General features: G+C 38.4%; 1 protein-coding gene across 2 annotated transcripts in view; it reads left to right on the top strand.

Annotated features, from left to right (window-relative positions):
* The first annotated feature begins 5,019 nt into the window (after positions 1 to 5,019).
* The window catches only part of NFIL3 (nuclear factor, interleukin 3 regulated), a 30,322-nt gene continuing 21,217 nt past the window's right edge, over positions 5,020 to 14,124 (top strand). The window contains exon 1 of one of the 2 annotated variants that reach the window (XM_072611804.1): positions 5,020 to 5,656. The gene's annotated coding sequence lies outside the window, so the exon portion shown is untranslated. Of the gene's footprint in view, positions 5,657 to 5,681; positions 6,052 to 14,124 lie in introns of those variants that run through there. The other variant, XM_072611794.1, reaches the window with a different exon arrangement.

The raw sequence follows: 14,124 nt of genomic DNA, 5'->3' as shown, positions 1-14,124 counted from the left end.
AGAGAGCAGTTTTACTTGAATGATGAAGACTGAGATCTGAAGCCAGATTATAGAGAGTTCAGAAGAGAATGAGAAAATAATCTTATTATTCTTATACTATTACTACCTTCCTAGGATACTACTTTCTTGGGAATGACTTCCTTTAAAATATTGTTGTATGAGAGGATGTCAAAGGGTAGGTGAACTTTTGCCAACCAAAAAAATTTAGGGGATTATAGTATAAATTTAAGTAAGTCAATGAATCATTAGAACAACCGTTAATGAAAATCTGGTCTAAAGGGGATAATTCAGAGTATTTGTCAGAATTCAATAGACTGGGAGAGCTTGCAGATGATATCTTACAAAATCAGTTGAAACAATTCCATTTGTAGGTGGATGAAATAGAGAGTTCTATATTTCTGATCCCAGAAAGATGAACACCTTAATAGCAGATTACCTGTTGAAAAATAGCAAGGAAAAAGATGAAATTTTTACAAGAGACATATTTAGTGGACTTGAATTATTGTCTCCCACCATGACTGCCCACTCTTTATGACCCATCTGATTGGGGTATACTGATAGCCTGTTTTTTAGGTGGAGTCCTACATGCATATCATGAGATTTGAGCATATTCCTTCCCCATCCAGACTACCATCTAGTCCTGGGCAGATCAATTGGTGAAGTCTGAATAGAGTACTGGTCAGCCTCTGAAAATTGGTATTCTGAGGAGGATGGAAGGGAGGCAAACTGCTTTGTTCTCTATGATATTAGGTTGGGAGAAGGTAATAATGCTCTTTCCTGTAAGGAGTATTGGGTGTGACTTTTGAAACATAGGGTAGGTAAGAAGACAATTGATGGTCAGCCTATGGGGTTTTTAAATTGAAAATCAAATACTATTTTTAAATATCTGGGACCATGAAGATATCCTAGAACTCCTGCAAGGACCTTTGTACCTCAATAAAATTTATAAAATCCCTGATGGTCTCTGTCCTAAATTATTGGTAGTGCATACAATCTGGTCATTACCCCATCCTATATGCTTGTTCGGAGCCACTTCAATCTTTGTATTCAGATTTGAGGGACTATTGGAATAAACTCCATTAAAATGAGTATTAAACTTCCCCCTGAGTCTCTAATTGTTCTAACAGTAGGACTACATGCAACCAGAGGTCATATGCCCAAGTGGAATTGCTTATCTCAAGTACCTATTCTCACTAAACCTAGTGTTCTTAACTAAAACCTGGTTAAGAGTTGGTGGGAAGACCACCAATGTAAAGGTGGATCTTGCCTATTTAAGTTTCAGATGGATTATAGGCATACACATCATGAGTTTTTCAGTCATTTTTAAAATTTAATTTATTTATTTTTAGTTTTCAACATTCACTTCCATGAGATTTTGAGTTCCAAATTTTCTTCCTATCTCTCCTCTCCCCCCAAGATGGCATGTAAATTGATATAGGCTCAACATGTATATTCATATTAAATCTATTTTTACATTAGTCATGTTGTACAGAACAATTAGAACCAATGGGAGAAACCATGAGAAAGAAGAAAAGAGAGAGAGAGAGAGAGAAGAGAGAAAGCAAATACTATGCTTCAATCTGCATTCAGATTCCATAGTTCTTTCTCTTCCAGGGTTGTCTTAGATCCTTGCATTGCTAAGAACAGATAAGTCTTTCAAAGTTAGTCATCATACGTTGTATACAATGTTCTCCTGGTTCTGCTCATTTCACTCAGCATCAATTCATGTAAGTCTTCCCAGATTTTTCTGAAGTTGACCTGCTCATCATTTCTTATAACACAATAGTATTCCATTACATTCATATACCACAACTTGTTCAGCCATTCCCCAACTGATGGGCATCCTCTCAATTTCCAATTCTTTGCCACCACAAAAAGAGCTGCTATAAATATTCTTACATGTGGGTCCTTTTCCCATTTGAATGATCTCTTTGGGATACAGACCTAGAAGTGGTATTCAGAGTCATTATTAATATATAGGTATGGTTATAGTGGTTATTTTGGATAGGAGTAACTAGAAGCCCTTGTTGCCTGAACCATCCTGTCTAGTTAATATTTTAAAATACTGGGTTGGGTTGGGAGCAAAATACACTTTCTCTTTAGTAATGGAGATGAGTTTCCTCATCTGGAAATTGCCTATGCCACTAAATTCATAGGTCCATTCCCTGTCCTTACTTAGCGAAGTTGAAAGAAGCTGGAGTACTTACTTCACCATAAAAACTCCCCTTATAATTCTCCTTCATATTTCCATAGTTTGGAGAGCAGACACTTGTAAAAGAGCTTGTATATGTTGATTGGGCTTGGTGAAGCAAGTGGCAATTTTGTGGCAGAAGTCCTAGATTAGATAGATGATGGATTATGTGAAAGACAAGGAGTGGAAGATCAATCCCTAACAAAATTTAGGGTCCAGTCAACCTACTTAAATTTGGGGGGAATACTTTAAATGAGAAGAACTCTGATGATTCTGGAGATAGCTTATAATAAGCTAGTCCCATTTGCTTCCATATAGACTAAATGTGAAGCCTAAATGCTTAACCTTTCTGAAGAACTTTTATTCCCTCTTTTCGTATTATTGTGTTGTGGTCTCTGTGTTACTGAGTCATTTCAAAGTATACTTCTTTAAAGTGGAGAAAAGAAGAGGTTATAGCTTTGGAAGCTCTAAAGGGGGCTGTCCAGCAGTCTCTCCCTGGTTCATTTTGATCCTGTGAAACCTATGTTCTTTGATGTTTCAGTTCATAAGGACAAAACTGAATGTAGCATTTGGCTGATACTAAACAAATGTTAGGCTTCTGGAGGAATAATCTGCCAGAAACAACCACTTGCCCTTAAAAAAAATTGCCTTCTATTGGGTTCTATTTGTTACTGAACAAATGATATTATGTTGACCCTTCATTGTGAGTTGCCCATGTGAGTTATCTATTTCAAAATTGTTATAACAAAATAGATGGAACACAGGAGGTTTCCATTCTTTAAAGGAAATTGTAACTAATATTATGTTTATCTGGGTCCCTCAGGTATTACTGCCTTCATGAGCACATTATGATATTTGTTAGAAGTGGAATACTCTAGTCTCAACTAGTTGCAACCAAAAGATTTTTATTTATACTTACTCTTGGAAGGTACCCAAGGATTTGAATGAGTATATAGTTGTTAAAGATACCATTTTGTGAGTCTTTTGATTGATGGAGGAATTTTGCTCATGGTTCCGCTTTATACAGTTGTGTGTAGCGCATCAGAAGTATCGCTGTTTGTGCTACGAACCTGACATGATTATTTTAGTGATGGAAGATCCTATAGAAAAATGTAGGGTCCTTGCTGCCAAGGGATGGGATATAGTAGGACTGACACCTATTTTGTATAGGCTTGTTTGGTGCTCCAAGGGAGTTGTAAGTTGGAGACCATTTGATTTCCCTTTTGTCTGAGGCATAAAAAGCCTAACTAAGCACAGGGTGAGTTGGTGTCACTTTTTATCAGAGGTCCTACTGCCTTTGCCTTTGCTTGACTAAGGAGGTAGAGGGGAGTAGTGCTTCATATCCCTTTATGTATTAGAAATTGTAGTCTTTTAATTTATTATTAGTAAAACTTTTATTGTATTTTATGATCTACAAGTGACTACCAGGATAATGAGCAAAAATGAGTAATATATAATAGTCTAAAGAAAGTCAGACTCTATTGGATACGTAATTGCTGGAGTTTTCATTTCCTGAAAAAATCAGCGCATAAATACAGTTTGTGAATAACTCTTAAAATAGTTCTTTCATTTATATGTTATTTCCTATACATGGAAGGGAGGGAGGGAAGGTGTCAAGTTAGCAGAAGAATCTTTATTGCCCTTATCTATGAAGATCATTAAAGGAAGACATTAACTGCAGTGTCAAGAGTACAGTATATGCTTTGTAGCCCACAGCAGAAAATGCCAACTGGCATAAGAGCAGAGAACACACCCAATAATGAATCAACATGTATGTCTTCAGCAGACTTTCATGCTAGCCAAAGATTATGTATAATTCAGTGGAGGACTGCCCATATGCGGTAGCTGGGTAGATATAAATCAGCAAAACTAGTTTTTCAAATTTGTTTTACAATCATTTTTAAGTTTCAGTATCCTTAGTTTCGGAGGGAAGTGGTGTATTTTTACATTCTTCTCTATTTTCACTTGTAGCAGTGGTCGACTTAATAGAAATCTGAATTTTTTGGTTTGTTTATTTTAATCAGTGATCTACATAACAAAGCCTTATTCGGAATCAAGCCTTTGGATCACTCTTCTTCCCTCCCCCACCCCATCCCCATTTCCAGCCTTTTGTAAAAAGTCTTCCTTTAGGAAACCCTCTACTCCAGCTTCCCCCATCCCTGTTCCCTTGCTAGCTGGGCCTCTAGCAAACCAACGGGACAATCCACCCCCATTTCAAATATGTCCTTTCTCACCACGCTGCCCGCCCCTATCAATTTCTTATCTATGAGGTCATGGAGCCTGAGTATGTGCTTATTTAACCAACAACACTTTCTGCTCCCCAGGAGCTGGGGGTGGGTGTAAACTGTGAATCATGTAGCTTGGCTTCGGATTTTCCTTCTCCCCCACCAGGCTCCCAGCTTCTGGGGTCCACATTTCAGCAAAGCTGCCTCTCCGACCCGGCCCCGGGGATCCGCCTGCAACAGGTAGCTAGGCTGTCTTTCACAGTTTAAAAAAAAAAAAAAAGCAGGGTCAGAAGAATGAAAAGAAAGAAACAGAGGAGAAGTGAGAAAAGAAAAGGGAGAACGAAAGGGCTGAGTCCACCTTAACTCCAACCCGCTGGCCCGCTCCACGTAAATGTCAGAGCCCCTCCCTCCTCCCCTCCTTTTCTCCTCTCCCCCTGCTCGTTATGCAATACCCTTAGCACATATAGTACCACAAATGGTTGAGCTGAGGGAGGAAGGGAGGGAGGCAGGAGGGAGGAGCAGATGTAACAGGGATAAGGGAGGGAAGGGAAGCATTGGTAGTGGTGTCGTTGGAAAAGAGGGAGGGACGTAAGCAATTCAAGTTGCGGGCCTCCCCCTCAGTTCCTCCGCCCCGACGAGTAGTACCCATTGGTGGTGGGGCTGGCTCTGGGCGCTGTGATTGGGGCGCGGTGGACGCCAGTCACCACCGAGGCTGGCACAAGGGTACGTTGCGAGGAGCACGATGTTGACCTACTAACACAGATCTCTGGCGGCGGCGGCGGCAGCGGCGGCGGCGGCGCGCTGGTGGTTCCCCGCGGTAGCAGGCTGGTAGACCCCTCCCATCACTCCTCCTCTACCGCCACCCCCTACCCCCCACCCCCCGCCCGCGCCCCTCTCTCCGACCCCAGGAAGTGCTGCCCCTGGCTCTCCCCTCCGTGTCGCGCTACCAGCCTGCGGGCCTGCCCCGGAGCGGGCAGCGGAGCCCCAGGCGATCCCCTTCTCTTCCGATCCTTTGATGCTGCCCCTGGCCCCCCCGGCAGACCCCCACTCCGGCACTCACAGCAGTGCCCAAGCCTCCCTCAGCCCTGCCCAGCCTCTGCCCTCTGGTAGAGCGGAGGCTAGGAGTCGGGGCTTGTGTTCTCGGGTTCACTTGCGACTTTCCGGGGAGACCTCTTCTCGTTTTTGTTGCGTGTTCTGCCCCTCCCACCACATTCTCCGGGCCAAGATGAAAATGAAAAAGGTAATTACACATGTTGTGTACTAATATTTCTAGGCTTTGTTTTCATTTTCTGTCTTTGTGTCTCTCTGAATCTCCCTCTGTCTCCACTCGCTGCCTTACCTTACCCCACCCACTCATGTGTAATTTCGAAAAGTTGCTGTCACCTCCAGAGTGTGTATGTAGAAAATAGTGTGTTTAGATGACCTCTCTAGACGTGTGTATTTATTAATTATCCAAACTTTTGCTGATATGTCCATGTCGGAATCTCCACCTTAAGGTGACTGTATTGATTGCCACCCCCTTTCCCCAGCACGTAGACTTTGCTCCCTTTCTCTACCCTGCAGTTGCATAATATGACTGTATTTAAGGAAAATTGGTGTTTTGACAGAGAAAAGCAGTAAGGCAGCCCTTCTGAGGTCAGTCCATTTCCGAGCATGCAGCAGAAGGCTTTCTGACTCACGCCCCCACTCCCTCTTCTCTAGGGATGGAGCGAGTTTAGGGGGTGGGGGGAATGGGAGAAGATGTGAGGGGTTGAGTAATGCTAAAAATACTCCATTTGGTTGAGAAATGAGGTTTGAAAAGGGGGGGGTGGTGACGGCATTCAAAAAATGCCTGTTCAACAATTGTTTCTGTGCCGGAGGTTAGTCCTTACCTAGAGTTTCCACACTAAGTATGTTTTAAAAGGCCGAAGGAAGATTTGTGAGGTTTGTTCTTTCATACATTGCATAATCCGCCCACTGTGAATGCTGGCAAGGATTGTGAGAATGGGTGTGTGTGTGTGTGTGTGTGTGTGTGTGTGTGTGTGTGTGTGTGTGTGTGTGTGTGTGTGTGTGTGTGTAATGATTTTGTAATTTTGGTGCAGCGTCGGGAAATTAGCTTATTATAAATTGCATCGATTTTCTATTTTCAGTACTACATCATTTAAGATCTACAAATATATACACATATTCTAGTTGAATGTTGGGTTTCAGATGATAAGGAAGCTTATCATGTGTCTCTGGGGTGTTATTTTTCAAATCTGGAAAGAAGAATTGTGCCGGTTAAATTAGTCCCTTCCATTAACGGAAATCTTTTATTGTTAACTCCCTTTTCCCCTCACTTTTGTGTAATTGGTTTTTCAGACGCTGCAAAACAGATCACCTAATAGTTCCTGGAAATGTTGCATTATGTAACCACAGAATTTGCTGGCAGAGGACAGAGGAAGAGGGAGCTAATTACGCGATTTTTATAATCTAGCTACAAAGAAACTAGGGCAATAAGCTTTCAGAAAAATGGCACGGTAGCTGTTTTTTAGAAGGATGTTTATAAATAGAAAAGTAGACAACTGGGTAAGACGTGAGTTCGTTCATGCTGCCGAATATGTCATATACCCTAAAATGAAATTGTGTTCTTCTATATTTAGCCCTAACTATCACAATTTAGCAATTGTGGCTTCACGGGGCTATTTCTGGTGTTTTCTCCAGAACTGTTGGCAAATAGACGTTCAAGGCCATTTGCTGAGGTTTAACTCCAGGTCTTCTGAGACATTTTGATGATTCTGAATTTTGGACGGCATCTCCCTTAGGTGAAATTACATTCTTTAAAAAATGAAAAGACAGGGAAACTGCTGCTCGCCGAAAACCTCCCGGAAGGTTCCAGAGTCATTTTCTCTTCTGGGCATTTGTAATTAGCAGCCATGAAGTCACAAGTATTTCCTTCAGATTAGATTTACCACTCCCACCCTCAGATGTGATTTGTAGGAGGTAGACATAGGTCAGTAGTTTGTTTTATGTTGCATTTCCTGATTTCATTCAGAATAATATGTTGTAGAGGGTGTGTGTGTCTGTGTGTGTGTGTGTAAAATACATTGTTCTTGCACAACTTCCCCAGCTCCAAGCTCTTGGTCTGATTATATTTGCTATTTGTCTGTTTCTATGTATGTATACACATCTCCATATTCCAACACATTCACATTTGGTATAAGTTAGGTGTAGACAGACTTTTTGTGTTAATTAGAATTCTTTTTAAAAACTAAAATGAATTTTTCATATTTTTTGTAATTACTTTTTGAGAAGTGTATGTACCTATAAATAATTATAGTCTCTTTCTAGGAAATTTATTTAGACTTCAGTACCCTCAGTTAAGCTTCAGTGATTAGGTTGAGGGATATCTCAGAGCTCTCACTAAGAGATCAAGAGAATGGGCAGCTCCTCCTCTTGGTTGCTACTGCCAGTGGCCAGGCCCCAGTTTCATTTTTCTGCTGGCCCAACACCTTCAGCGGGTCCCTGGGGCAAACAACACCCCCACACCCACACCCCCTTCGTAGGCCTTCCCCCTCCACACCTTTACTGGATCTGTAGACTGTAGGAGTTCCAAGTTTTGAGGGATGTTAGGAGAGATTGTCAGCATTGTCTGAGGTGGTGGGATGGTGGTAGAAGAGGCCAGGTAGAAATGAAGGGGACTTGGGTTGGCCAGGGGTGGAGTTGAGGATAAGAGGGGCATTGGATGGATGGCGCTCCCGGTAGGCTCTTCTTTCTCCATCTCCTTTTCTTTGTTCTGGGTGGGGGGGGAGGGCGGCGCTGCCGCTGTGGGGCTGGGTGGAGTGCAGCATCCAACCCTTAGTTAGAGGAGGCCAGGGCTAAAGTGGAGTTGGGTTATGTATAAATGGGGCCATGGCTGGCCAGCTCCAATACAGTGTCTGTGAGAATAGGGACTGCAAGGCTCCAGTTAGGGATCAGGTACTAAGTGGCAGAGCTGAGGGCCGGGAGAAGCAGACATGCGTCTGTAGGCATGTCATGTGGAATGTGAAAAAGCTGTTCATTAATATAGAGGGAAGAAAAGGAGGGGAAGAGGAAACCACCAAGAATGGAAAACGGGCGGGGTGGGGGAGTAGAAGGAGGCATTCTGGGAGGGAGGAGGAAGAAAGAAAGGGAGTTTGTCATGTTGCAAATTGTTAGGCAATGCTTCCTCTTTATCTTTTGCACAAATCGGGGAGTTCATTGCTTTTACTCTTTTCTTTGTCTGCTGATTGGGAAACATTTTTGCCCTAGGGGCAGATTGGGTTTAAAAAATGAAATGAAAAGTGGAACACCCTCCCAGTATTATCGTTCCCTCTCCCCCCAGCAATGGTGATGGAAGTTTGGGTGGTGTGTACCAGACCAGATGCTCCTGTGTTCTTTAGAAGCCAGCAAATGGAGGGGGAATGTATAGTGAGCCCCGTTATATTTGCATCTCCCGAGGATAAACCCTATCAGGTGGTATTTTTTTCCATTAGAAAACATCCAATGAGTCTGACTAGTAGTTGTCACGTGTGGTCACCAGAGTTCAAAGTAAAGGACAGGCTTTACTACACTGTTCTAATACTGTCATTCCAGTAGATTTACGAGACTTTTTTTTGTGAGGGAGTGATTTTTTTTGAGATGTTTTAAAACATTCTTATTTCTTTGAATATACATAAAAATGAAACATTCTTTGCTGTCGGTGGATGGTAAAAGTATTGTGACATTTGCTTCATCGCTATATAATATAGCAAATTGTATGCCTTTTTCCTCTATTTTTAAACTCTTAGACAACTCTGGGACGTTTAGTTCCAGAAAATAATGCCTAATGTTCAAAAATACAAGCATTTTCAATTCTTTTGATCTATGTAATATTTGGTGCACAAAGCCTTCGTAGAATTTATTTAAATACTCTGAGTTTTAAGTCATTTGGTCAGATTTTTTAGCTTTCCAAAGACTGTTATCTTTAATTTCAGGTTTATTCTTTTTAATTTTTTTTTTAAATCAGGGTCTGTGATGTCATCTGTGTAGGTATCTCTAACTGAGGAAACTCTTTACCAATACCGATTGACAGACAAATTTGCAACTTAGGTTTAAAAGTATCCTGGGGGCACTGAGTTTAGGTGACATGCTTTGGGTCACACACAGACTGGGATTTGTCTGGGATTTGAACACTGAACTCCCTTCTTGATTCTTTTCTTTCTTTGGTCTGAAAAAGATTACCAGTAAGATTTTAGTAAGGCTTATTCCCAAGGTTTTCCTTTCACAGCTTTATGCTGTTTCACTAATCATGTTTTATTTATGGAGTTGCCTTGAACTATTGGCAATAATAACAAACTTCATATTTTGCAAAGCCCTTCATTCTTTATAACATACTCCGAGTGAAGTAGAATAAGTGTTAATTATTTCTATTGTGCGAATGAAAAAATTGAAGGAAGTGTCCTTCAGTAGAATCAAGTCTAAAAATATTTTCTCATAAAGCTCATATTTTTCTAAGGCTGGTACAGCCCTATGAGGTGCATATCTATATATATGTTTGTGTATGTGTGTATATATATGTTTGTATGCATGTATATATATGTAAACTCACACATATCCTCATAATGATACTGAAATTAATACCTCAGTCTCTAATCTCTCAATTTCTATTACCCTTCTTGGAATAGAAATGAATTTTTAGTTTAGATAAACTTATTTTATTCCCTTTTGATGTTGAATTTTTTTAATGAGGGCTGACTACAGTTTTGGAAAGAGTTTCCTTGCCTGGCTAGTTAGTATTGAAAGCTTATCTTTGTGAACTGCAGTTATAAAATCACTATGATGCAACTGCTTAAAAAAATAAAAACCTTTGCTTGAGACTTCTTTCACATGTTGAGCAATGTGTCTGACTCACTGCTTTAATAGATTCTTCTAGATGACCTTGCTGTGGTCATTACAGCCAACTATTAGATACATGATTAAGGATATGTAATGGAAAAGGTGTAGTCATATGGCCAGGGTTTTATTTTTATGACAGTTAGAATCACAACTCTTTAAATATTTCAGTTGTAATCCAGATGGCATTGAGGCATTAAATTTTAAAGAAGAAAAGAAAAAATAGAAATTAATGACTAAGAGCATATTTATATTTAGGATTTTATTCAGATTGTAGAAAGCAGGTCATTGACAACTTCTTGTTTTGTTTTTTTTAATGGCATGCTTGCATTTGCAGACAATAATACGTTACTTGATATCTTGTTATTTTTCTAAATTTATTTATGTTGAGATTAGCCTAATATTCTGAGAATGCTGAAAGGCTTTTAACTTTTAACAGGTGTTATATGACTTTTTATTACCTCTTTTCAGTTATCTCTAGATTTTTCTGTGAATAATCTTCCTGTAGTAAATACTACTTTTCATATGATTTGAACTTTAGATCAACATAATACTGATTAAAAATCTTTCACTGACTTACTAGTATAGGTCATTTTTATTAAACTGTGCTTTGTATATTCTGTTTCGTTGGAATTGTGAATTTGTTTATATAGCAGATATAAAAGGATGATGCCCCCACATGTAGCAGTTTAATTGGAATCTGTGGATCAACCCAATTCATCCTTCCCCTTGACTTATTACTTTTGTTATTATTTAGTCATTTTTCAGTCATGTCTTGACTCTTTGTGATCCTTTTTGGGGGTTTTCTTGGCAAAGATTCTAGAGTGATTTGCCATTTTCTTCACTCTCATTTTACAAATGAGGAAACTAAGGCAAACAAGGTTAAGTGCCTTTCCTAGGGTTTAACAGCTAGAGAGCCTGTGAAAGCAGATTTGAACTCAGGTCTTCCTGAATCCAGGCCGGTTAGATAGAACATTTCTCTTCCTTTTTTTCTCATGTCTTCAGTTTTCTCTAACAGTGTAACAAGAAACATCATTCAGCTTTCTTTTTTATGCTGTATCAAGTCAATCCTGAGAGATTAAAAAAGTAAAAACAAACCAAAAAACTCTTATCTCTCCCTGACTCTGTGAAGAGAAGCGCCGTCAGACATTTCTCAACTGTCACTTCAGAATTTCCAGTATAAACTTAGTATCCTACAGCATTTCACTTTTACACTCTTAAATGACAATAGTATTCATAGTCTTTAGGGCATTTAGGCATTGGAAATAAGGGTTACATTTACAAAGCCTTTTAAAGCTATCTTAAAATTATGTATTTGATCATTTTATCCTCAGACCGTCAGTAAGCAGCCTTACAAATTATTGCCAAAGATAACTTCTTTTATGATTTTTAAAAAATCTATCCTCTTCACAGGAAAATTATAGTAAAAATCAGTGAATTCTGCCATCCCTGTTATTTTGAACCAGCATGGAATAATATAAAGGAGGTCAGGGACATTAGTTTGCTGCCCTCACTTCCTCTTTAATCGTTTTTTTCATATCTTAATCCTTCCATTTGTTATATATAGAACAAAAATGGTTGCATTATTCAGTGTCCACTGAGCTGGTAGTGTTGCTTTTGGATTTCTACAAGGACTTCTCTTGAAATCTAAACCATTTGTGCATTTACTAGTTGTCCTGCATTGAAGATTATTCCCTATTTTATAGAACTCTTAGGTGCACTTTGTACTCCCAAAATTATTCCTCCATTTGAGCTTTTTGAAATTTGTTACCTTTGATTTCTAGTGTTTTTTTTTTTAACTTCACACCACTCTTCAAACTATTTAAGTATTTATGTCTGTGCGTTTAGTATGTCTGTGCATTTATTTTGGTACAGTTTTTCCACATTCTGTTTTCATAGACTCTACTTTCACTTGACTCTAAGTCTTAAACTATAAAAATATTTTGCTACGTGAGGAGGAAAATAAGTGTCAGTATGATAAAATGATATTTATCATGAATCAGAAGTGCTCAAGTTTAAAATCTAATTTGTCAGATTGTCTTTTGTCAAAGATAAGAGAAAATAAAGCAAAAACTGAGTTTCATGAGCACATTGATCAAATTTTGATATCTTGTTAGTAAGTTTTACATGAATGACAGATTATTTCAATATTGTAATATTTGACTTTAAACATATAGGTTGAGCATTCTAAGAACTAGTAAATGTACTTTTTGGAGGCAGAATGTTTTCATGTAAGGCATTTAATGATACATAAAAAGATTCAGAATATCTTTTCATAATTTAAAACTTTTTTTTACTCAAAGATTGTTTAGAAAATGCCCATGAAATTGAAATATTTCCTTACTGGATTTTTTAAAAATTCAATTATGCATAGCACACTTTTTTTGCCATATATTTACACACATTTCACTTCTATTTATAACCTATATGGAAATTATAGAAACTACTAATAGATGAAGTTTTATACTGTTTCCACAAAGGTAGTGCATCAAAAACAAACCTCCATATTTTTAACAATAGTTATACAATTTAACTTGATTTGATTTCACCATGAAAAGTTTCCTTTTTAACTTATTATTTCTTATAGAATCAAACCTTAAAAAGATTATTTGGTCCAATAGCCTCATTTTACGTAGGAACACAGAGGTTAAGTGACTCACCCAACGTAAGATGTAGGTAGGAAATAAGAAAGTTAGGAATTGAATCCAGTCTTCCTATTCCTGATCCAATATTTTTTCCTACTGTACCAGTTGGTAGGCACATTAGATAAATGGTGGACTTAGGTAAGAGGGAAGGCAATGTGTTTAATTCTTTCTTTTTTATGCCATTGACTATTGGCAGCTTTGTTTATCCAAATCAAGTTACATAGATATGAAATCATTTAAAACACAATTTCCATTATAAAGATAGATGATTAAAAATAATGACGCAATCCCTATCTGCTCCTGACAATTTTAATTAAACACTTGTGATGAAATGTGTGTGCGTGTTCGTCCTCCTTTGCCGAAGAAGACCATGCCATCAGAGAAATAATGACATGACTTGCACTTGACTTTGTTTTGAGTGAGGGAGGGCTGTGATGAAATATGCCATACTGCTGAAAGGGGCCACGTGTGATCCATGATACAAAAATGGGAGAGATAGCATTTGGTGAGAGATAGAAAATTTAAACAAGTCTTGATGGGCTCGGACAGGTACATAAATCTAATAAGATTCAAAGTAGTCGAGATAAATATAAAGCTTTACACTTGGGTTCAAAACATCAACCTCATAAATAGAAGATGGGACACTGCTATCAACAGATTGTAATAGCTAGTCTTATCCCTGAAAAAGAAGCGAAGAAATGGACTTCTCTCCTTTTCTTTTTTGAAGAGGTGGAAGAATATGAGTGAATAATGTAGCATAAACTTTAAGCTATAATTTAGGCTTTACCTTCTTTGTTATAAGAAAAGGTTTTTTGAGGGGAGGGAGCATGGCAACATTATATCTAGAAATGATTTTGATGTTACATTGATAAATTTGTGATTCCCAACATAAAAAATTGGAAATTTGCAGTGCATCAACAAAGATACTTTTAATCAATCTCCTCTTTTTCCTCTTGGGTGGACTTAGATCCCTTTCATCTTCAGAATTTTATTTCTTTAATTTCATAAATTTAATTTAAAATTAAAGTTTAATTTTCTAAAATTGTTCCACAAATATGACTGATAGACAATACTGATGTCTATCTTAAACCATATTTCAAAACCTTTGTATCCTTTTTCTTTTTTGCCTATGGTGATTGAAAAAAATTCCTACTGGTGCCATAATAGAATTTTTTTTTTAAACAAAGAAAATGGGGAAAGCCCTTCAAAATAA

This window comes from Notamacropus eugenii, chromosome 1, assembly GCF_028372415.1.
Source record: "Notamacropus eugenii isolate mMacEug1 chromosome 1, mMacEug1.pri_v2, whole genome shotgun sequence".
Taxonomy (NCBI): domain Eukaryota; kingdom Metazoa; phylum Chordata; class Mammalia; order Diprotodontia; family Macropodidae; genus Notamacropus; species Notamacropus eugenii.
The sequence above is the reverse complement of the archived record's forward strand: the minus strand, read 5'-3'. Positions and strand labels throughout refer to the sequence as shown.